Source organism: Diceros bicornis, chromosome X (assembly GCF_020826845.1).
Source record: "Diceros bicornis minor isolate mBicDic1 chromosome X, mDicBic1.mat.cur, whole genome shotgun sequence".
Lineage (NCBI taxonomy): Eukaryota > Metazoa > Chordata > Mammalia > Perissodactyla > Rhinocerotidae > Diceros > Diceros bicornis.
The window spans coordinates 26,409,305-26,432,421 of NC_080781.1; positions in this window are offsets into that span (position 1 = coordinate 26,409,305).

Consider the following 23,117-nt stretch of genomic DNA (forward strand, 5'->3'; position numbering starts at 1 on the left):
GCAGTGAACATGGGAGTACAGATATCTCTGCAAGACCCCGATTTTATTTCCTTTGGATATATACTCAGAAGTGGGATTGCTAGATCATATGGTAATTCTATTTTTAACTTTTTGAGGAACCTCCATACTGTCTTCCCTAGTGGCTGCACCAGTTTACATTCCCACCAACAGTGCACAAGGGGTTCCCTTTTCCCCACATCCTCACCAACACTCATTATTTCTTGTCTTTTTGATAATAGCCATCCCAACAGGTGTTAGGTGTTAGATATCTCCTTGTGGTTTTGATTTGCATTACCCTGATAATTAGTGATATTGAGCATCTTTTCATGTACCAGTTGGCCATTTGTATGTCATCTTTTGAAAAATGTCTATTCAGTTCCTCTGCCCGTTTTTTAATTGGATTTTTTTTTTTTTTTTTTTTGCTGAGGAAGATTCACCCTGAGCTAACATGCGTGCCAATCTGCCTCTATTTTTTAGTATGTGGGCTGTTGGTACAGCATGGCCACTAACAGAGCAGAGTGCACTGAACTTAACCCCTAGGCCACCAGGGGTGGACCTGGATAGTTTGTTTTTTTGTTATTGAGTTGTATGAGTTCGTTATGTATTTTGGATATTAATCCCTTATCAGATATATGGTTTGCAAATATTTTCTCCCGTTCTGTAGGTTGCCTTTTCATTTTGTTGATTGTAGTCCTGCTTATTTATTTTTGCTTCTGCTTTTGGTGTCATATCCAAAAAATTGTTGCCAAGACCAATGCCAAGGAGATTTTTCTCTATTTTTTTTTCTAGGAGTTTTATGGTTTTCAAGTCTTACGTTTAAGTCTTTAACCCATTTTTAGTTAACTTTTGTGAGTGGTGTAAAATGGGGGTCCAATTTCATTCTTGTTGTGTGATTATCCAGTTTTCCCAACACCATTTATTGAAGAGACTATCCTTTCCCCTTTGAGAGGTTTTGGCTCCCTTGGCAAATATTAATTGAACATATACACTTGGGTTGATTTATGCTTGGGCTCTCGATTCTGTTTTATTGGCCTATGTGTCTATTTTTATATCAGTATCATACGGTTTTGATTACTATAGCTTTGTAATATAGTTTTTTTTTTTTGGAGGAAGATTGGCCCTGAGCTAACATCTGTTGCCAATCTTCCTCTTTTTTTTTCTTTTTTCTCCCCACAGCCCCCAGTATATAGCTGTATATCCTAGTTGTAGGTCCTTCTAGTTCTTCTATGTGGGACGCCACCTCAGCATGGCTTGATGACCAGTGAGTAGGTCCACGCCCAGGACCCGAACTGGCGAACCCTGGGCCACCAAAGCGGAATGCACAAACTTAATCGCTGAGCCACCAGGCTGGCCCCTGTAACATAGTTTTAAATCAGGAAATGTGATGCCCCCAACTTTGTTCTTTCTTGGGATTGCTTTGGCTATTTGGGATCTTTTGGGATTCTATAAAATTTTAGAATTGTTTTTTCTATTTCCATGAAAAATGCCATTGGAATTTTGATAGGGATTGTATTAAATATATAGACGGTTTTGGATAATATGGACATTTTAACAATATTAATTCTTCCAATCCATGAACACAGAATATCTCTCCTTTTATTTGTGTCTTCTTCAATTTCTTTCATCAGTCTTATAGTTTTCCAAGTACAAATCTTTCACCTCCTTGGTTAAAATTGTTTCTAAGTATTTTATTGTTTTTGATGCTATTGTGAATGGGATGTGTTCTTTATTTCTGTTTCATTGATTATGTATTGAAATGCAACTGATTTATTTATGTGGTATCCTGCAACTTTACTGAATTAGTTCATTAGTTCTAACAGTTTTTTGGAGGAGTCTTTAGGATTTTCTATGTATAAGATCATATCATCTGCAAACAGAGACAACTTTACTTCTTCCTTTACCATTCAGATGACTTTTATTTCTACTTCTTGCCTAATTGCTCTGGTTATGACTTCCAGTACTATGCTGAATAGGAATGGTGCAAGTGGGCACCCTTGTCTTGTTCCTTATTTTAGAGGAAAAGCTTTCAACTTTTCACCATGACATTGGACTTGGCAACAATTTTTTGGATATGACAGCAAAAGCAGAAGCAAAAATAAATAAGTAGTACTACAATCAACAAGTACAATGTTAGCTGTGAGTTTGTTGTATATGGCCTTTATTAAGTTGAGGTACATTCCATCTGTACCCACTTTGCTGAGTGTTTTTACCATGAAAGGATGTTGTATTTTGTCAAATGCTTTTCTGCATCTATTGAGATGCTCATATAATTTTTACCTTTCATTCTATTAATGTGGTATCATATTTATTGATTTGCGTATGTTGACCCATTCTTGCAACCCAGGAATAAATCACACTTGCTCGTGGTATCTGATCCTTTTAATGTACTGTTGAATTTGGTTTGCTAATATTTTGTTGAGAGTTTTTACATCTTTATTCATCAGATATTGGCCTACAGTTTTCTTTTCTTGTAATGTCCTTATCTGGTTTTGCTATCAGGGTAATGCTGGCCTCACAAAATGAGTTTGGGGGTGTAACCTTCTCTTCAATTTTTTGTAAGTGTTTGAGAAGGATTGGCACTAATTCTTTAAATATTTGATAGAATTCACCAGGGAAACTATCTGATCCTGGGCTTTCTTTTGTTGGGAAATTCTTGATTACCGATTCAATCATCTTACTTGTTATTAGTCTGTTCAGATTTTTTATTTCATCATGATTCAGTCTTGGTAGGTTGTACGTTTCTAGTAATTTATCCATTTCTTCTAGGTTATCCAATTTGTTGGCATATAATTGTTCATAATAGTCTCTTACAATCCTTTGTATTTCTCTGGTATCAGTTGTGATGTCTCTTCTTTCATTTCTGTTTTTATTTGTTTGAGTTTCTCTCTTTTTTTCTTAGTCTAGTTGATCTTTTCTATTATCTTTCTGATCTCTATTTCATTTATTTCTGCCCTAATCTTGGTTATTTCCTTCCTTCTGCTAACTTTGGGCTTAGTTTGTTCTTTTTTTCTAGTTCCTTGAGGTGTAAAGTTAGGTTGTTTATTTAAGATCTTTCTTTTTTCTTTAAAGTAGGCATTTATCACTATAAGCATCCTTAGAATTGCTTTGCCTGCATTCCATAAGTTTTGGTATGTTGTGTTTCCATTTTCATTTGTTTCAAGATTTTTTTGATTTCCCTTTTAATTTCTTCTTTGACTCATTGTTCAAGAGTGTATTGTTTAATTTCCACATGTTTGTGAATTTTTCAGTTTTCCTCCTGTTATTGATTTCTAGTTTCATACTATTGTGATCATAAAAGATACTTGGTATGATTTCAGTCTTCTTAAATTTACTAAGACTTGTTTTGCGGCCTAACATATGATCTATCCTGAAGAATGTTCCATGTGCCCTTGAGAAGAATGTATGTTCTGCTGCTGTTGGATGGAATATTCTGTATATGTCTGTTAGGTCAGTTTGGTTTAAAGTATAGCTCAAGTTAAATGTTTCTTTATTAATTTTCTGTCTGGATGAACTATCCATTGTTGAAAGTGAGGTACTGAAGTCTCCTACTATTATTGTATTCTTGTCTATTTCTCTCTTCAGATCTGTTAGTATTTGCTTAATATATTTAGGTGCTCTGATGTTGGGTTTATGTATATTTATTATTGTTATATCTTCTTGATGATTTGACACTTTTGTCATTCTATAATGACTTTCTGTGTCTCTTATTACCATTTTTGGCTTAAAGTCTATTTTGTCTGATATAAATATAGCTATCCCTGCTCTCTTTTGGTTTCCACTTGTATGGAATATCTTTTTCTAACCCTTCACTTTGAGTGCATGTGTGTCGTTAAAGCTGAAGTTAATCTCTTGTAGGCAGTATATACTTGTGTCTTTTTTTTTTTTTTTTTTTTTTTTTGTGAGGAGATCAGCCCTGAGCTAACATCCGCCAATCCTCCTCTTTTTTTGCTGAGGAAGACGGCCCTGGGCTAACATCGGTGCCCATCTTCCTCCACTTTATATGGGACGCCGCCACAGCATGGCTTACCAAGCAGTACTTCGGTGCGCGCCCGGGATCCGAACCAGCGAACCCCGGGCCGCCGCAGCGGAGCGCGCGCACTTAACCGCTTGCGCCACCAGGCCGGCCCCGTGTCTTTTTTTTTTTTAAGTCCATCCAGCCACTCTATGCCTTTTGATTGGATAATTTAATCCATTTATCCTTAGAATAATTATTAGTAAGTAAGGACTTACTAATGTCTTCTTATTACTTGTTTTGATTCTTTCTTGGATAAATTGCAGATCTCCATGTCTTTGAGGTCAGTTACTGGAAGATTATTATGATCTTTTGGCAGTGTCTTACTTCCTTGATTTTTCATGTTCCTTGAAGTCTTGTATTGCTGTCATCCCATTTGAAGTAGCAGTCACCTCCTCCAGTCTTTGCTAACTACCTTTGGGAGAGATATACCTTCTGTCAGCACTGATAGGGACTCTGAGGCTGTCCCAGCCCTTCTATGGATATACCTGCTCCATGCTTCTTGCTCCCTCTTGTGGCAGAATTCTTTTTTTTTTTTTAATTTTTTGTTTATTGCAGTAACATTGGTTTATAACATTGTAAAAATTTCAGGTGTACATCATTATACTTCTATTTCTGCATAGATTACATCATGTTCACCACCCAAATACTAATTACAACCCATCACCACACACATGTACTGAATTATCCCTTTCACCCTCCTCCCTCCCCCCTTCCCCTCTGGTAACCACCAATCCAATCTCTGTCCCTATGTGTTTGTTTATTGTTATTGTTATCTACTACTTGATGAAGGAAATCATACGGTATTTGACCTTCTCCCTCTGACTTATTTCACTTTGCATTATACCCTCAATGTCCATCCATGTTGTCACAAATGCCTGGATTTCATCGTTTCTTATGGCTGAGTAGTATTCCATTGTGTATATATACCACATCTTCTTTACCCATTCGTCCCTTGATGGGCACTTAGGTTGCTTCCAAGTCTTGGCTATTGTGAATAATGCTGCAATGAACACAGGGGTGCATGTACCTTTACAAATTGGTGTTTTCAAGTTCTTTGGATAAATACCCAGCAGTGGAATAGCTGGATCATATGGTAGTTCTATGCTTGATTTTTTGAGGAATCTCCATACTGTTTTCCATAGTGGCTGCACCAGTTTGCACTCCCACCAGCAGTGTATGAGAGTTCCCTTCTCTCCACATCCTCTCCAACACATGTTGTTTCCTGTCTTGTTAATTATAGCCATTCTGGCGGGCGTGAGGTGATATCTCATTGTAGTTTTGATTTGCATTTCCCTGATAGTTAATGATGTTGAACATCTTTTCATGTGTGTGTTGGCCATCTGTATATCTTCTTTGGAGAAATGTCTGTTCAGGTCTTTTGCCCATTTTTTAATTGGGTTGTTAGTTTTTTTGTTGTTGAGATGCATGAGTTCTTTATATATTTTGGAGATTAACCCCTTATCAGATGTATGGTTTGCAAATATCTTCTCCCAATTGTTAGGCTGTCTTTTCGTTTTGTTGATGGTTTCCTTTGCTGTGCAGAAGCTTTTTAGTTTGATGTAGTCCCATTTGTCTGACCGGGCAAGAGAAACAATAGAAAAAATAAACAAATTGTGGCAGAATTCTTAAGCTTGTATGCCTTCTATCAATCCTGCAAAGCACCAGGCTGAGTGCTGATAGCTTCCCTTTTGCTTTCCCAAGGGCAGAGCTAAAGCTTACATTTGTGGTCTCTCCCCGGCCCTCAGATTTGGACAGGCTTTCTGTGCATGCTACTAGCCATCAGCCAAAGCTTGCTCTTGCCAATCAAGAGCATGCAAAGGGAGCTTTGGTGAGGCACAGAGTGCTGGGTGCACCCATGGGCTCATTGGGTGCATCTGCAGGTGAGGTGTTTTCAGATACTCATGGGCAGGCTTCTTGATGGAGTCTTTGACACAGTTGGTAGAATCTGCATCCCTTTAATGCCCTCTGAGTGTCCTATCTGCCACTCTCCCAGCCTCTTCCTGCCCCCGAGTCGTGCAGCTCACGACTCAGCACTCTGGATGGAGCTAGAGAGAAATAGGTCTCTTTGGCAGCATGCCCCACAGTTGGGGAAGCTGGGTGCCCACTCACGCACTCCCTGCAGGAGAAATCAGGGGCTAAAAGGTCTCTCTTGGCACTGAGCTGTGCCACCTTGGGAAGGGGTGACATGGGTAAAGTCAAACTGTTCCTCTTACCCTCTCCAGTGCGTCCAAACTCGTATTTTTTTGCTCCAATGGTGTGCCGAAACTTCTCTGCTGGAAACTTGGACTTCACAAAGGCTGTCTTGTCTATGGGTGATTGTCTAAGACTGTGTTCTCTAGGGGCCCTTGGATCGTGGCCGAGAAGATCTGGAGCTGGTTCTTGAGCCACTGTAGGGTCCATAGCTGAGACCAAGGTCTGTCTGCTTATTACCTGATGCATGGGTGGGTGAGACTCCTCCCAAGTCCCTTGGCGTATGGTGCTGGATCACACAGCTCCTGCAAAGGCATTTTTGTCAATGGCTAGATGCCAAATTGTTGTTGTTGGGGGGGAGATATGAATGAGGGACATCTTATTTGGCTACGTTGCCGACATCATTTCTGACTTTTTATAGTTTTAAGATGGTTGCCTCAGCCCCATATTTTCAGCAGACCAAATATAGTATACACAGTAGATCCAAAAGTTAAAAGTTCCCAAAGCAGGGTTTCCCAAAGCTTAGTGACCATGGGCAAGTTTCTTAACTCTCTGAGATTTATTTCTATAGTCAACAAATATTTATTGCTATGTGCTGAGCACTTTGCTGAGGAAAGTTTAACAAAACAGTGGTAATTGCTGTTCTCAAGAAGTATACAGTACAATTTCATGTTTACATCAATCAAATACCCTGACAAATAAATGCGTAATTATAAATTGTGGCAAATTATATGAAGGGGAAGAAATAAATTATATAAGAACCTCAGTGTCGTCTGTAAAATGGGATCATACGCTATCTGTCTCAAGGATTAAATGAGATGATATGTGAAAATCACTTTGCACAGCATCTGCTATTTAGTAAGTGCTCAACAAACATGAGCTATTTTGATGTTATTATATTTTTGCCATGTAATTTGAAACTATAAATGTCTTATATATCAAACTATTGCTGATTTATAATGATAGATTCTTCTTGGCAATTTATCGCTCATTGTTATTATTTACTACAGTTAATTCACCAACTTATTATTCTACCCCTACATAAAGGAGAATTAAGTACATGTGGGTTCTATGTCCCGTTACAAGCATATGTGGTTTCTTCCTATACACACTAATCACAGGGTTCTAGTAACTCTATTGCTGTCAGATAGAATTGACAAACAAATTATGTGATTATTTGTATTATTTTCTGCCAAAACACTAAGAATTTATATTTATATCATGCAAAACTCAGATTGACATCTAAATCGTCCTTGCCAGTTTTTGCTATCAATTATTTACTTAGGTCGGTTTTAGTTTTTCCAGCCATGCTGCAAAGTCTTACTATTTTGATTTACTTCAGCTTGATGCCAATCTTTTCTCTACTTGGAGAGCATTCTTGACACATGGCACTGGGAGGAAGGCTGCAGTCACGGGCAGTCCTTGTGCCATTCCAAGAGCTTCCATGTGTGACTGGGAGGGACCAGAGTGTCTGTGTCTGAGGAGGAAAGGATAGAGTTCCCTTCCAGTGTGTGGCACGGGGTTGACCATGGGCTTGTGCTGTGATATGTCTCTAGTCTCTTCTGCTGTTTACCTCTGCTCATGAATTTGCAGGCAATAAAGCAGGTCTTAGAGGCAGGTGATGCAGAATTTTAGGCCTGCAAGGGCTTTAAAGTTCATTTTATCAGCCTGTCAAACTCCACTTAGATCCCTTCTATAGTATCTTCACATCACCTGGCCATTCAAGTACATCTCTCCCCTTAGAAGTGCTATCATTGCATCTATTTGAGGAGAACTTTATGAGGAACTTTAGGCAGTGCCTTAATTAAATGGGATCAACATGTACTTGAAAGACCTTTATAAACTGTGAAGTAGAATTCCAATTTAGGGAAAGATTCTTCTGGTCTGTCATAAAAGTGAAGATGGACTATATCTTCTAGAGAATAATAATAATAAAACAATAAAGTAATAATAATAGCTAAATTTATTAAATCTTTAATAAATGTCAGTCCTGCACAGTAAAAGATAAAGTAAGCACTTCACCTGTTGACTCATGTAATTTTGGCAACACATACATGTGAGATGTACCGTTATTCCCAGATGAGCAAACTGAAGCTTGGAGCAGCTTCAAATGTTATCCAAGAAACTGTTATGAAGGCCACATGATCACTGATTTTTTTCCAAAAATAATGTTGTATATGTATGTACTTCTTTAGAGTTTACAAACTTCTTTGGCATATGTTATTCCCATTTGATTTTCCTCCTCACAGGCTTGTGAAATTCTGCTCCAAACGTAACTTGCCTGCCATATATTTTTGTACCTTTCATCAGAGAAACTGGAAACCGTTATCTTTAGAACGTCATCCACATCTTAGAAACAAGGGACTTGAGTTTGAGCCTAAATGCTGCCTCCGTAATTTGTTCTGGGCCAAAGAATGTTTCTTATACAGGTAAACAGTGATTTTGGTAAAGAAGCAGATCTTCTATCTAATATTCACATGAAGCCCTTCACGTGGTTAGTAACTAAGACATTTAGCATAAACCGCTGTCCCCAGCCCCCTCCCTCCTCACAAGGAAGCCAGGCAGAGCCAGGAGTGGGGAGGGTCCTTCCTGGCCGCTAGAGGCCAGCAAGCCTCAGTCAACAGCCTCAGAGCTGGAGTGTGCGCTGCTTACATCATGAATCCAGTTCATTCAAAATGAGGAAAAGGATGCTAGAATATTTTTAGGAGAAAAGACATATCTTTTCACTGTGCACCACTGAGATGTCGCTGGTTTTTAAGGCTTCCCAAGACTTCTTTGAAAGTCAGTGTTAAGCAAATTAACCAAGTAGAGAATGTGTGTCTTGGGGGTGTCTGTCCACGTCTTGTAAAAGCCCTTTGCATTCCTTTTCAGCACAGTGCTTTCCTTCCTCCTCATCCCTGTTTGAAATAAAAAACAACTTCAAGTGTTCTCTCCCTCCACCCCTGCCCCGATTGTTTCATTCCCCGGAATCAATCACGAATGTCTGGCTCCTTCCTCACTTCTCTCGAGGCTGTAGGCCCCGTCTCGCCCTGTCTCTTTCTAGTGCTTGCTCTTCTCTTCCCGCTGCGTTGCACTTCTGGAAGGGAATAGAGGGAGGCGATTGTGGCCTCAGAGAAAAAGGGAGAGCATACAGGAGCGGGCTTTTCCCAGCTGGGCGCTGTGGTACGCTGCTCTGGGGTCCTACGGCTGGAAGGGCCTCTTCAGCGTTTGTTCTCTGAGTTTATAGGATATTCTCCTTGAGAATATATACTTGGAAAATATATACTGAAGTATTTAGGGTACGGAGCCACAATGTATGCAATTCACTCTCAAATGATTCCGTGTACATATATGTATATTGTACCTATATATATACATGCACACACATATATATGTGTGTGTATATGTATATATAATACTGAATTCTCTGAGAGTAACGGAGAGTGTATATATATATATATACACACACACACACGCACAGAGAATGAGAGTACAAATGATAAAGCAAATGAGGCAAAATGTTAACTATAAGTGACTCAGCTGTTCTATGTGTTATTCATATTCTTGTAATTCCTCTGTATGCTTGAAACTACCTCCAAATAAAATGTTAAATGTCAAATGTTAAAACTACTCTTTTTATATAATTTTATTTATTTATTTTTTTCCCCCAAAGCCCCAGTAGATAGTTGTATGTCATAGTTGCACATCCCTCTAGTTGCTGTATGTGGGACGCGGCCTCAGCATGGCCGGGGAAGCCATGCCTCGGTGAGTACCCGGGATCCGAACCCGGGCCGCCAGCAGTGGAGCGCGCACACTTAACCGCTAAGCCACGGGGCCGGCCCAAAACTACTCTTTTTAAATGAAGTTTTTGCATGCAATCATCTACTTTTTAAATCCTACCGCCCACTTTTCCAGGAAGTGTGGCTTCCGAGCGCTCCTGACCCCCCTGAGCTGATGGATGGAGGGAGGGAGGAGTGGAAGGCTGGGAAGAACCCCCCAGGCCCGCTCCCTCCAGCCTGGACCTTCCGCGTCTCCTTTCTCACCGACTGGGCAGTCCACTCCTCAGGAACGGGGCCACGCGCCCGCCCCCTTCTCTCTCTGGACAAGTAGACCTGGATGGAGCTTTTGCACTCCCAGCATGTTCTTTACCTCTTCTTTCCAGGCGTTTGCTTTGACTGCCTTCCAAGGCAGTGTGCAGTGAACCCGACAGGAGGCCAATGTGAAAGGACTCCACGAGAGGCAGTCAGTACCACCTTCTTTCTTCAGTCGCTTGTTTTTCTGCTGTTACCTTCTGGGAGAGGAACGAAGGAGAGAGAATTCCGGCAGGAAAAGGTGGTGGAGACCGGGGCCTGGGTATATTACAAAACCAGCCACAGATTCTTCCCATCCCTGTGTGTGTGCCCCTGTTCAATGCAGCCTTGCAGAGCCTCCCATGCAGAGATGGCTTTTACTTTTCCACCTTCTGCATCTGGGCTGGTCTTGTGACCCAGCAACCTGACTCAAGCAGAGGCTTGAAAGCCCACGTGCTAGGACTCACTGTCTCGCTGCCCTTGGAACCCTGAGACCACCACGTGAAGGAGCTTGAGCTAGCCTGCTGGATGATGAGAGACACATGCGTGGCAAAGCCATCCTCATTGCCTGGGCTGACGCTGAACCAGTTGCGAGACATGTGAGTGAGGCCATCCTAGCCCATCCATGCCCTACTGAGCCACCAGCTGGCCCCAGACAGAGTGTGAGCTCCACAGAGGGTGGGGAAGTGTCCCAGGCAAGAAGAACTGCCCCGCCAGCCCATAGAAGAATGAGGAGGAATATCCCTTTGTTATTTTGAGCCGGTCAATTCTAGGAAAGCTTGGTCCACAGGGAAAGCTAGCTGTGACAGGGCCCGTCCCCAGCCAGCAGGAGTGCTGTATGTGGACTCTGAAGCCCTGGCCCAGCATCACTCCGCACAGAGAGCTACCTTGGTTACCCAAATGTATGGCTTCTTCCAGCTTCCCTCTTGGTCATCGGGACCCCCACCAGTTGTTACTTGCTGAAATAAAGAACTAAAGAGTGTTGTGGCATGGAACATAATGACTAATTTATTTCTGAAATTTCTATTTGGTCTGACCTAGTATGCTTTCTCTCTAACTCTGGGAAATCATTGCCCTGAAAAGAGCAGTCAATTTTTCATTATAAGTTGCTATTCTCTTTAAGAAACCAAACAGTTAAATGTATATGTGGCCTGCTTGTCTTGATGACAAGTTCTATCTAGAGGGTAGATATCTCGATATCTTTATCGAGAAGTAGTCAAGATGTAGATGGGCCAGGAAATGTGGCTTCCGAGTGCCCCTGACCAGAGGGGTCTACTGGAAAAACACCCCCTGACCAGAGGGGTTCCAGAGGGTTTACTGGAAAAACACCCCTCTGCTGTATATTTCATAATAGCAATGGCCCCCTCTATCTCCAGAGAAGAAAGGAGGCGGCAGTCAGAGAGGGTTTTGTAGTTCTGTGAATAAAGGTTTATTACTTTCCTCTACCTTCCATCAATCAGCTCAATGTTAGGAGAAGTAAAAAGAAAAAAGCAAACCTAATCTTTGTGCCTGTTCATAAAATAAAATGGGCAGAATATTCCTTTATACCTGACCTTGAAAGTAACTTTTTCAAAGTTGGGTAAAACCAGAGAACACTATTTGATTAGAACCGCAAACTGGAAGAGAGGATCTGTAGATTTTAACTTCAGCTTCGACATTTATCCGGCTGTCACATGTCAAGTCAGCAAACATTTGTAGGCACCTACTCTGTGCAGGGAGCAAGGTCAATGATGCAGAGAACACATGGATGGACAAGACACAGTCCATCTCCAGATGGACCCTCTCCAGACTCACAAAATAGCAGGGAGTGAGCGACACACAGCTATAATATGCAACAGAAGGTGTTAGAATCAAAGGACAAATGAATGAAGGGAAGGGACAGATTAATTCTGACTTTGGGGCCAGGACCACTTAATAGGGCTGGTGAGCTTTGCAAAGGAACTTGGCTTTCTCAGGCAGAAATGGTAGAGAAGATGTTGCCTGAGAGACGGGAGAGCTGGAGCGGCAGCCTTGGATCGAGAGATGAAAGCTGTGTCTTTAGGAAGCCCTGGATGTTCTCCTCTTGGACTATTGGATGAGAGAAAAAGAAATTTGCATCTTGTGTAAGCCACTGTTTAAAAAAAAGTGGTGGGCGAAGGTGGTCAAAAAGGTACAAACTTCCAGTTATAAAATAAATAGGTCCTGGGGATGTAATGTACAGCACGGGGACTATAGTTAATAACACTGTATTGCATACGTGCAAGTTGCTAAGAGAGTAGATCCTAAAAGTTCTCATCACAAGAAAAAAAATTCTGTAACTGTATATGGTGACAGATGTTAACTAGACTTATTGTGGCGATCATTTCACAATATATATAAATATTGAATCATTATGTTGTACACCTGAAACTAATATAATGTTATATTCAATTATATCTCAATAAAAAAAGTGGTGGGAAGGGAATTCTAGACAAAGAAGAAGACATAAGCAAAGGCAGAAAACTGGAAAACGTGTCAAGCAGAACAGAAACTGCCAGAGACCACTGAAGATTGAATGGGCAGTGGGGATGGGGCGTGGACAGGGGAAGGTTGAGAAGAGATTGTTGGAGGTAGGTGGAGGTAAGGTAATGGAGGACCTGCTTGTGTGCTTCAGATTGTATTTGAAAACAAAATTCCCCCCACAGAGAATTTTCTTTGCTACTGCCGGGGGCACGGGGCTCTTAGCAATTCAGGATCAGTCACTCCAGTTTTAGCGCGGGAAGTTTTCTGATTCTCTTGGATGACTTGAGTCTGGGCTGCAAGTTTGCAGTAGGTTTGCTTCTGGCTTTTTCTGACTCCTAGTCTGGTTTACCAGGGTTCCCACCCCTGACAGGCCCTGGACTCTGACTTTTATCTTCCTAGCCCTGAGAAATTTGTCAAAGCGTAACTTGCTCTCTCAGCTGCTCAGTCAGGGTTAACAATGATCCCTTGGAGCAAAAGCAGCCTAGTTACTTCTGTCACCTTCCCAAATTTCCTCTTAGGTTAGCCTCCTGTCACTATTTTGTTACCTACTTGATGCTTTTAAGATTTAAAAAATATTTTGGCCATCTTTTTGGCTGGGACATTGTTCTGAATTACCTAGTTCTCCTTATGGAGTGTGAAAGTTCTACTGAGTTGCTACTTTAAATTTATGATAAACACAATCTGAAGTAGACTTTCAGCACCGCTGAGCAATCTCAATACATTCGATAGTTAATTCATTACCTCTTTTTCTGAGGTAACTAATACATACTATCGATGTAAATAATCCATAATCAATCTATAAATCAAAATTGGGGTGAGTTTATTATGAGCCAACTTTTGAGTTTATATTGAGCCAACTTGGGGACCTTCCTTCCCCAAGGAAAGAAGGGCACCAAAGAAGTGGGGTGTACAGAGCGGTTATATACCGTCAAAGAACATGTATCACATAGGATTGCAATGTCCCGTTTACAATAGCCACAAGATAGCCCCGCCAGATTGCCCTGCCAGAATAGCTATTGATGGACACAGCGGGGAGCAGGTCTGCTGTCTTGATGGGTGTGGCTGGTGTCAGGTCTGTAGTCTGGAGCTGGGTGGTTACAGGATGAGTGCAACCATCAAATCCTAGCCTAGGGAGAAATGCTTATCCTTAAGGAAATGCCAATGTGGGGGAAGTTGCACCCTTACCTTAAGGGCATTTACTCTTCTCTTTGGGACACGGAAAAGCAGATACACAATGCATGTTTGAAGATGACAGGCTCTGTTGGAAAAACAAACTCAGGCCAAATTAGTTTTACCCCAAATGGCTTCCTCATGTGCTCCAATATATCCTATTGCTTGCCATTTATTTATCAAGACCTTCTTCTTTCTCCCCAAATATTCAGCACCCCTTCTTGCCTCCTCACCCTCAGCTGGTGCTCTCAATTCTTATTACATTGAAGTATTAGAAACAAAATGAAGAGAATGGCTTCATCTTTCCCCCACTTGTCGTCATAACGCAGCTCTCCGCAGGTATTCTTCCTAGACCGTGGGTGAAATATCTGAACTCCTACTAGGGCCAAGTGTTCTATGTGGGAGATCAAGATTTGGCCACCCTGAAATATGTCTCTTTACCTTGATTGTTTTCTCTGATGGACATTTGACCCCCCCCCCACCCCGCTAACTGCCTAAAGAATTTAACATAGAAGACCTGTTCCAGGAAGGAGTTACTCTCTGATGGCTGTAATATAATGTAAAATAGATGTTACCATAGGAAAGGCACCAACAAGCCCATCTTATCAAAAATTCTGTCTCTTCCCGGACACATTCTCTAGGTGGCCCTGCAAGGAGTTGCCAGACAAACATTTACATTTATAAGGGAAATCTCCATTTGTAAAGGTACCTCCCTCTCTGGGGGGAAGAGGGGATGGCCTCTCTAGAAACTTATCAGTGTGGAGGATAAGGCCTTAAATCTACATACCCTTGATAACTGTGATTTCTGTCTCCCTCCCCACTCCCAAGATCCTCCTTTGTCTTTAGCTGAAGATGGTATTTAAAATGAGAATCTCTGCCATTGTGTTGAGAAACTCAGTTTTCCTGGTTTCTCCCATGTATACATGTTATTAAACTTGGTATTATTTTCTCCTGCTAACCTGTCTTTTAGTTATTTGGCCAGCATAAGAACCTTAAGGGAAAGGGCGGAAGGGGATTCTCCCTCTTCCCCGACATCTGCTTCTCACTGGATTCCATCCCCTTGTGCCTACTCAGTGATTTTTCTCCTGTCAACTATCCCTTTCTTGTGTATCTTTTTTTTTTGTTTTCCTACTGCATCATCATAAAAATATACCCATCACATGTTTAATGTGTCTCATATTAAAAACAAACAATAACCCTCTCTTAACCACATATTCTCCTCCAGCCAAGCAAAACTCCCTGAAGGAGTCATCTCTTACTTGATTCTGCTTTCTTAATCTCCCATTCTCTCAGCAGAAGAGCCCAGTTATGTTCTCCCCCCAGTACTCTGTTGAAACCTCTCCTGTTGTGGTTGCCCATGGCCTCCGTCTTGTTAAATCCAAAGGCCAATTCTCAAGCAGCTTTTAATGTAGTTGGTCTCTCTTTCCTGTCTTTTAACTTTTTATTTTAAAATAATTTTAAACTTGCAGAAAAGTTGAAAGAGTAGAACAAAAAACTCCCATATATCCTTCATTCAGTTTACCAGTTGTTAACAGTTTGCCACATTGGCTTCATCATTCTCGTCCTCTCTCTCCTGTCCCTTTCCTTTCTCTCCCCTCCCCTCCTGTCCTCTCCCCTTGTCTCTCTCTCTCTCCTTCTCTTGTGATATATCTTGAGTCAACAGAGAGTAATTGCAGACATCATGCCCCTTCACCCCTAAATACTTCAGCAGTGTATACTTCCTAAGGACAAGGACATTCACTCCATAGCCATGTTATAATTATCAAAAATCACATTAATATGATTCCACTACCTAATCAACATACTTTATTCAAATATTGCCAATTGACTATTATAGTATTTTGTTATGGTTCAAGATCCAATCCAGGATTACGCCTTGCATTTCATTTTCATGTCTCTTTAGTCTCCTTTATTCTGGAATGGTTCCTTAGCCTTTCTTTGACTGTCATCACCTTAATATTTTTAAAAAGTTGAGGCCAGATATTTTGTAGAATATCCCTCAATTTGAGTTTATCTGATGCTTCCTTATGATTAGATTCAGCTTATGTATTTTTGACAGGACTGTTGCATAAGTGGGTCTTGTATCCTTCTTGGTGCGTCATACCAAGAGGCACATTATGTCAGTTTGTCCCATTCTTGGTGCAGAACAATGGCTTTTGAAGTCATCATTCCATCTAGATTTATTAGTTGGTATTAGTTAGCATATAAGACAGAGTTTTTTTTTTTATCTATCTGTCTATCTGTCTATCTATCTACCTATCATCTATCCATCCATCTATCAATATGGATTCAAAGATTTTTGTTTTATTCAGTGGGTTATAATTCATTGTTATTGTGATATATTTTGATGTTAAATTGTCCCAGATTTGGCCAGTGGAATCCTCTTCAAGCTGACTCCTGTGTACTTTTGACATATACCGTAATTTTCTGAATACTTTCTTACTTTCTGGTACAGACACAAAATAATGTTTCAGGCTCATCTTATCCTTTCTATATCCTGGCTCTGAAATCAGCCATCTGTCCAAGGATCCTTGATTCCTTTTAGTGGGAAATGACATTTAGAAATAAAGATTTGGTGCTAGGTGTTCTCATTGCTATTGTGATGTTTTGTTTTCCTTACAGTGGGCAAAGCTGCAAAAGAATTGGAGTTCATTCCAATTCACTATCAAATATTCTTCTTAGTCTTCATTCAATCCATATCTCTCTTCTCCAACAGGGAGAAACCTGGTTCCCAATATCATCAGTATATTTACTCATTTGCTTATTCCTCCCACACACATCAAAGAGTTTCAGAACTGCAAACCCATACCACTAAGAAAAACAAGATAAAACCCATCAATGAAAGTTCAAGATTTGTTTGCAGTTCTTTTCGTCTTTAGATTAGAGATATATTGTCAAAGTACTGTGTTCAAAAGTTAGCATCTCTTCTCAACTGTGTTCAGTGAAACCGCGTTGATAGCTTGGAATCAGCCACGAGAGAAGAAGTTACACCATGGAGATTGGCAAATGCTACAAATCAGGGCTTTTTTTTTTTTTTTTTCCAGAGTGGCATTTGTTAAACATTTCCCAGTATACTACTCACACAATGTCCTCAATTGCTCAGGCCTAAAACCTAGAAATTATCTTTCATAACTCTTTCTCTTACATTTCATATCTAATTCATCAAATTATGTCCATAATCTGACCACTTATGTTATGAACTGAATGTTTGTGTCTCCCCAATATTCATATGTTAAAGCCCTAACCCCCAATGTGATGGTATTAGAATATAGGGCCTTTGGGAGGTAATTATGTTTAGATGGGATCATGAGAGTGGAACTCCCATACTGGGATTAGTGTCCTTATAAGAAGAGGAAGAGACACCAGAGGTCTCTCTGTGTGCACTCACAAAGAAGAGATTGTATGAGCACATGGTGAGATGGGGGCTGTCTACAAGCCAGGAAAAGGGCCCTCACCAAGAACTGAATCTGTCAACACCTTGATCTTGGACTTCTCAGACTTCAGAACTGTGTCTGTTATTTAAGCCATCCAGTCTATCGTATTCTGTTATAGCAGCCTGAGCTAACACGACTTCTTACAGCTGGAATCTTGTTCTAGCTGCTGTATCTCTCACCTGTCTCACCAGTCTGTCTGCTTCCACTGTTACCCACCTATAGTTTATGCTCCATCCGGGCATGAACATGATTAAATCCTGTCACTCTTGTACTCAAAATTCTCCAACAGATTTCCTCTCACTTAAAGTAAAATGTAATCTCCTTACCATGGCCTACAAGACCCTACATTATCTAGGCCCACCCACCTTATGATCTCATCTCCTAACGTTTCCCCCTCCCCTTCCCAAGCCGACTGCTACAGTCACATTGGCCAGGGTGTTATTCAAACAGTCCAAGCTCATTTCTCCCTCAGGGACTTTGTACTTGCTGTTACTGATGCCTGAAACACCTTTTTTGGAAAACTTTATACAACTTTCTCCCTCACTATATTCAGAGCTCTATTCAAATGTCACTTCCTTTGAGAAGCATTCCTTGAAAATCCCGTCTAAATCTGCATTATTTATTTCCATCACTTTTTTTTTTTTTTGTGAGGAAGATCAGCCCTGAGCTAACATCCATGATAATCCTCCTCTTTTTGCTGAGGAAGACCAGCTCTGAGCTAACATCTATTGCCAATCCTCCTCCTTTTTTTTTCCCCCCAAAGCCCCAGTAGATAGTTGTATGTCATAGCCGCACGTCCTTCTGGTTGCTGTATGTGGGACGCAGCCTCAGCGTGGCCGGAGAAGCGGTGCGTCGGTGCGTGCCCGGGATCCGAACCCGGGCCGCCAGTAGCGGAGCGCACACACTTAACCGCTAAGCCACGGGACCGGCCCGCATTTCCATCACTTTTAATCCCCTTAGCCTGCTACATTTTTTTTCAAAACATTTATTATCATCTTCTCAGTGTCTCCAGAATGCCTACCTTAATTATTCTCATGTTCAACACCATATTCCCGGTAGCTAGAACAGTACCTGGTACATGACATTTAATAAATATTTGTTGAATAATTAAATAAGTGAACAAATGAATTATAAATTTTTGAGCTCCAATCTTATTTGAATCCTCACATTGCTGAGATATCATTTTACTTAATTCTTATTTATCTTCCTAATGGCTACTTCAGACATTTACTGTTCTCTTCAAATCTTCCTCCCTTTTAGCTTAGTAGATAGTCATGGAGAATATTTGTTTTGCTTTCTTAACTTCCTAGAATTTTTAGAACACCCTTTCTATGCTCACATCTCCCTAAAATATAAGCCAGTTGGTTTTGAAGTTAGAGTGATGGCAGCACCAATGCTGGCCTGTATAGCATCTTTGTACATATTAGAAAAAGGTGCCCCCTCTAGGTGGATGCAGTCCCACAGGCTCACAGTCAAGTGTGAACACAGTGATTTTATGCAAATTAGAAAAAAAGCCCTGAGAGATATAATGATATGGTTCCCTAGTTTACTAAGAAGATAATGCCCGTTAAGTATTTCCCAAACATTGTGAACCTTATCCTTCCCTCTCTCCCTCCTGCCTTGGAGGAAGCACTGTCTCTAATGGCTCTGATCAAGGCTGACTTCTCTATATAGGTGCCTCTTCCTATCATGCCCAGCAGCATCCCCCACATCCGTTATCCTCATTCTCTCTGGAATCCTGATCTCCACTTTGCTTCCTCCCCTCTGAATATAAATAGGTTGAAATTGCTGTCATCCTAAGGAAATCTTCTCTTGACATTGTCATCATCCCTCCCAACCCTGAAAAACAGATGTCTTGTCTATTCTTTGACTTCTCACCAAGCTTCTGAGGGCAGATTCTACCTCGAAGCCATTTCTACCAACTGTAGCCCTTCTAATTCTAGAAGTAAGTGGCCTTTTAGCCTCTTCTTCTCCTTCTCTTTGACTTTTGTGCAGGACTGGGACACCCAGTGGATACCCCATTCTTTTTCTCAAATACTTCATCCTGTGGCTTCCAGAGCATTCCTTGCATCTGATTTCTTCCTTATCCCTTGATTATTGCTTTTCTTTTCCTGATTCTTCTCTCTCTTCCAGGTCCTCGAATATTGGAATTTTCCATCATTCTGTCTTCAGGTATTCTCTCTTTTTACTTTAAATAGTCTTTACTGAAATGCATCTATTCCTGTATCATTAACTCCCACTTCCAGCCAATAGTATCAAATCTACATTTCTGCTCACTTTTCTAAGTATAGACCATATTTCTCATTTCTACACAGATTTACCATAGACATCTCAGACTCAACCTGTCTGTGTCAGTCAGGGTTTTAGCAGAGACATAGAAGCACTAGGAAAGCACGTATATATGATTTCTTACAGGGACTTGACTTCTTGCACCTGTAGAAGTTGGTCAACAGTTTCTGTAAGGCTGTGGTCTCTACACTGGATTCTGGAGTTTGAAGTCAGCAGGGCTGTAAGATGGCTGTAAAATGGAGTGGATCAAGGACAAATAGGGACCCATGAGAAAGGACTAGAGCCTGTGTCATTCCCTCATGGCCTATGCCTACAATTTTGGTGATGTAGGTGTCCTACAGGAGAAGCTGTCATCCTTTGCTATGGGGCTAATCATGCACCTGCTCCAGGAGTCAGAGAAACAGAAGGCAAATAAGGTGGGAGGTGGAGCAGCTACAGGCCTGCTGCTCTCCACACTAACCAGGTGAGCCAACACATAAGAGACAATGTGCATGAACTGCAACCTCACCTGGTGGCCCCGCACTGAACTTCTGAGCATAACAAAACAATATCACCTTCTGAATCTCACACAAAATTCCTCCTGTGACCAACTCTAACCAGAAATATTTAGAGAAAGGACTTCTAAGAAACAGAGATTAACCTAGGCAAGTTGATGCATTACAAAGTCACCACACCGTTCAAAATTAGATTCACTATCTTCCTATGTCCTCTTCCTCAGAAAAGTGCTCTTCCTACAACCTTCCCTATTTCAAGATATACCATTACCGTCCTCCTACTTGTCTAACCTAGGAACTTCTGAGTCATCTCTACCTTTCCTCTCACCAACCCTGCCTCCTCCCCCTCATGCCACATCCAGTTAGTCACCAAGTTTTGCTAATTCTAATCTTTTTTTTTTTTCACATTTATCCTCTTCATGCAATCCAATATCCTAACCACGTCTTGTCTGATCCATGAACTAGAAGCACCGGTCCGAATGCCTCCAGTCCCTCCCCATCCCACTCACCTTCCACAGGCTGACCAGGATGAACTTTGCAAATTTTAGATCTAATCATGTCATGTCCTTAATATAGTGTCTTTCATGGATCTTTTAAACTATAGAATGAATTAAAACTCCCTAATATGTAGATTGGATTATTGTTCCTAATTCTTTACTCTCCCTATAATAGAATTATACATTCACACCCTTTGCCATGTGACTTTGCAATTCTTGCTGGAATCTGAACACAGTATACTTCCCCATCCCGTGTAACTTGCATTGGTCAATGGAATCCTGGCTGATGTGATGAGAGAAGACTTTAAATGTGCTTATATGGTTTGGTTCCCTAGATTCAGCTATCGTCATGAAAAGTGCATGCCCCAAAATGTATGTTCTGTACAGGTAGCTACACGTCCCAGAATGAGACATGTGGAGCAGAACTGGTCTGCAGCCTGGAGCCAAGCCCAGCTGAACCCAAGCAGGCCAAGCAAAAATCAACCAAAATAAGCCAAACTTCAGCTGACTCACCTGTGAGTTAGAAAATAAAAGCTTGTTGTTGCAAGCCACTAAGATTTGGGGGGTTGTTTGTTATACAGCATTATTGCAACAATAGTTAGTAATACATGTAATAAATATACAAGCCCTCCACAATCTAAACTCAGCTAGACTTTTAGTGCCAATCTCAAGCCATTTTCTCCCATGCATCTATAGTAATACTTGTTCTCATGGATTGATCACCCACTCTTTTCATGCCAGGTTGACTTGGACTTGCTCAGGTACCCAGCTAGTGAGTGAGTAGCAGAACTAAGATTCATGTATGTCATAGTCCAGAGCAGTGTCTGTTATTCTCACATTTCCATTCTGTTAATCTGTTCTCCAGCCACAGAGTTGCTTGGGATCCCTCAAACATGCCTGTAACATGAAGCCTGCACTTCTCCATCTACTTTGGTAGGTGGAGTCTTGTGCTCCCTTTTATGTATAATCTGATAATACTAATAATGACTAATATTTATCGAATGCTGTGTTCCAGACACTGTTCTAAGTTACTTATTTACTGTTCACAATGACCCTGTGAGATAGGTACTATCATTATCACTATCACAGAGGAGAAAACTGAGACACAGAGAGGCAAAGTAGCTTGCAAGGTCACACAGTGAATCACAGATCTGGAATTCAAACCCAGTTTGATGCAGAGCCTCTGCTCTTAACCACTCTGCTGAATCCCCATCCACTGATTCTGGGCCTCTATGGCCCTGTATTACTCCGCACATACTTGTATTATAACTGTGCACATTTCATGATGACTATTTATACTACTGTTTTCCCCACTTCACTGTGAACTTTTAGAAGTCAAGGACTCAATCTCAGATGTCCTTATACGTCTGGTATCTAGTAAGGTGGCTGGCCCGTAGCTACTTCTCCCTAAGTGTTTGTGAATGCTGTTTGCTCGAACTGCTTTGTCATCAGTCAAATTTTCATCACAAATTGCTGGAAAACTGGTCCAAATTGCCTTTCTCTGAAACATGAAAATAACAGAACGTATTTTGAGAGTGATTTATAGAAAATCATGTATTTCATACAGTTGGAGAGGATACAATGATAGGAATTTTTCAAATTTCCCCTCAGGCCCTTGCCTTTTAAACATCAATCAACAAATCATGACTGAGCGCCTCCTATGCATTAAAAACAGGCCAACCACTTGTACTAGAGGGGGCTAACTACAGATCTTCCTCAATTTACGATGGGGTTGTATCTCCGTAAACCCATCGTAAATTGAAAATATCCTAAGTCGAAAATGCATTTAATACACCTAACCTACCGAACATTATAGCTTAGCCTAGCCTACCTTACATGTGCTCGAAATACTTACATTAGCTTACAATTGGGCAAAATCATATAACACAAAGCCTGTCTTATAATAAAGTGTTGAATATCTCATGTAATTTATTGAGTACTGTACTGAAAGTGAAAAACAGAATGGCTGGATGGGTACAGAATGGTTGTAAGTGTATTGGTTCTTCACCCTCATGATGGCGTGGCTGACTGGGAGCTGTGGCTCACTGCCGCCGCCCAGCATCACCAGAGAGGATCACACGTGTATCACTAGCCCTGGAAAAGATCAAAATTCAAAAATCAAAGTACAGTTTCTACTGAATCTGTATTGCTTTTGCACCATCATAAAGTTGAAAAATCTTAAGTTGAACCATCGTAAGGCAGGGACCATCTGTAATTACTTCGTGCTCTGGTGGCTGCATTTCACTTTTCTCAGATTCAGTCTTGTTTTTGTGTCTTTGAGCCAGTGGGATCAATGAATATGGAAAGAAGTTAAGATAAAAAAAATTTTACCTGACAGCCTTTTCTGGAAGCTTCAATGGCTCTGAGAGAGTTTATTGATTCCTAAAGAAAAATTACCATTCTCTTTTAAGGAAGGGTGAAATGAAGGAGGATTTAGTGAATAAAAGGAATTAGAGCAATTAGCATAGTGTTTTAAAATCCAGGATTATCTCTATTGA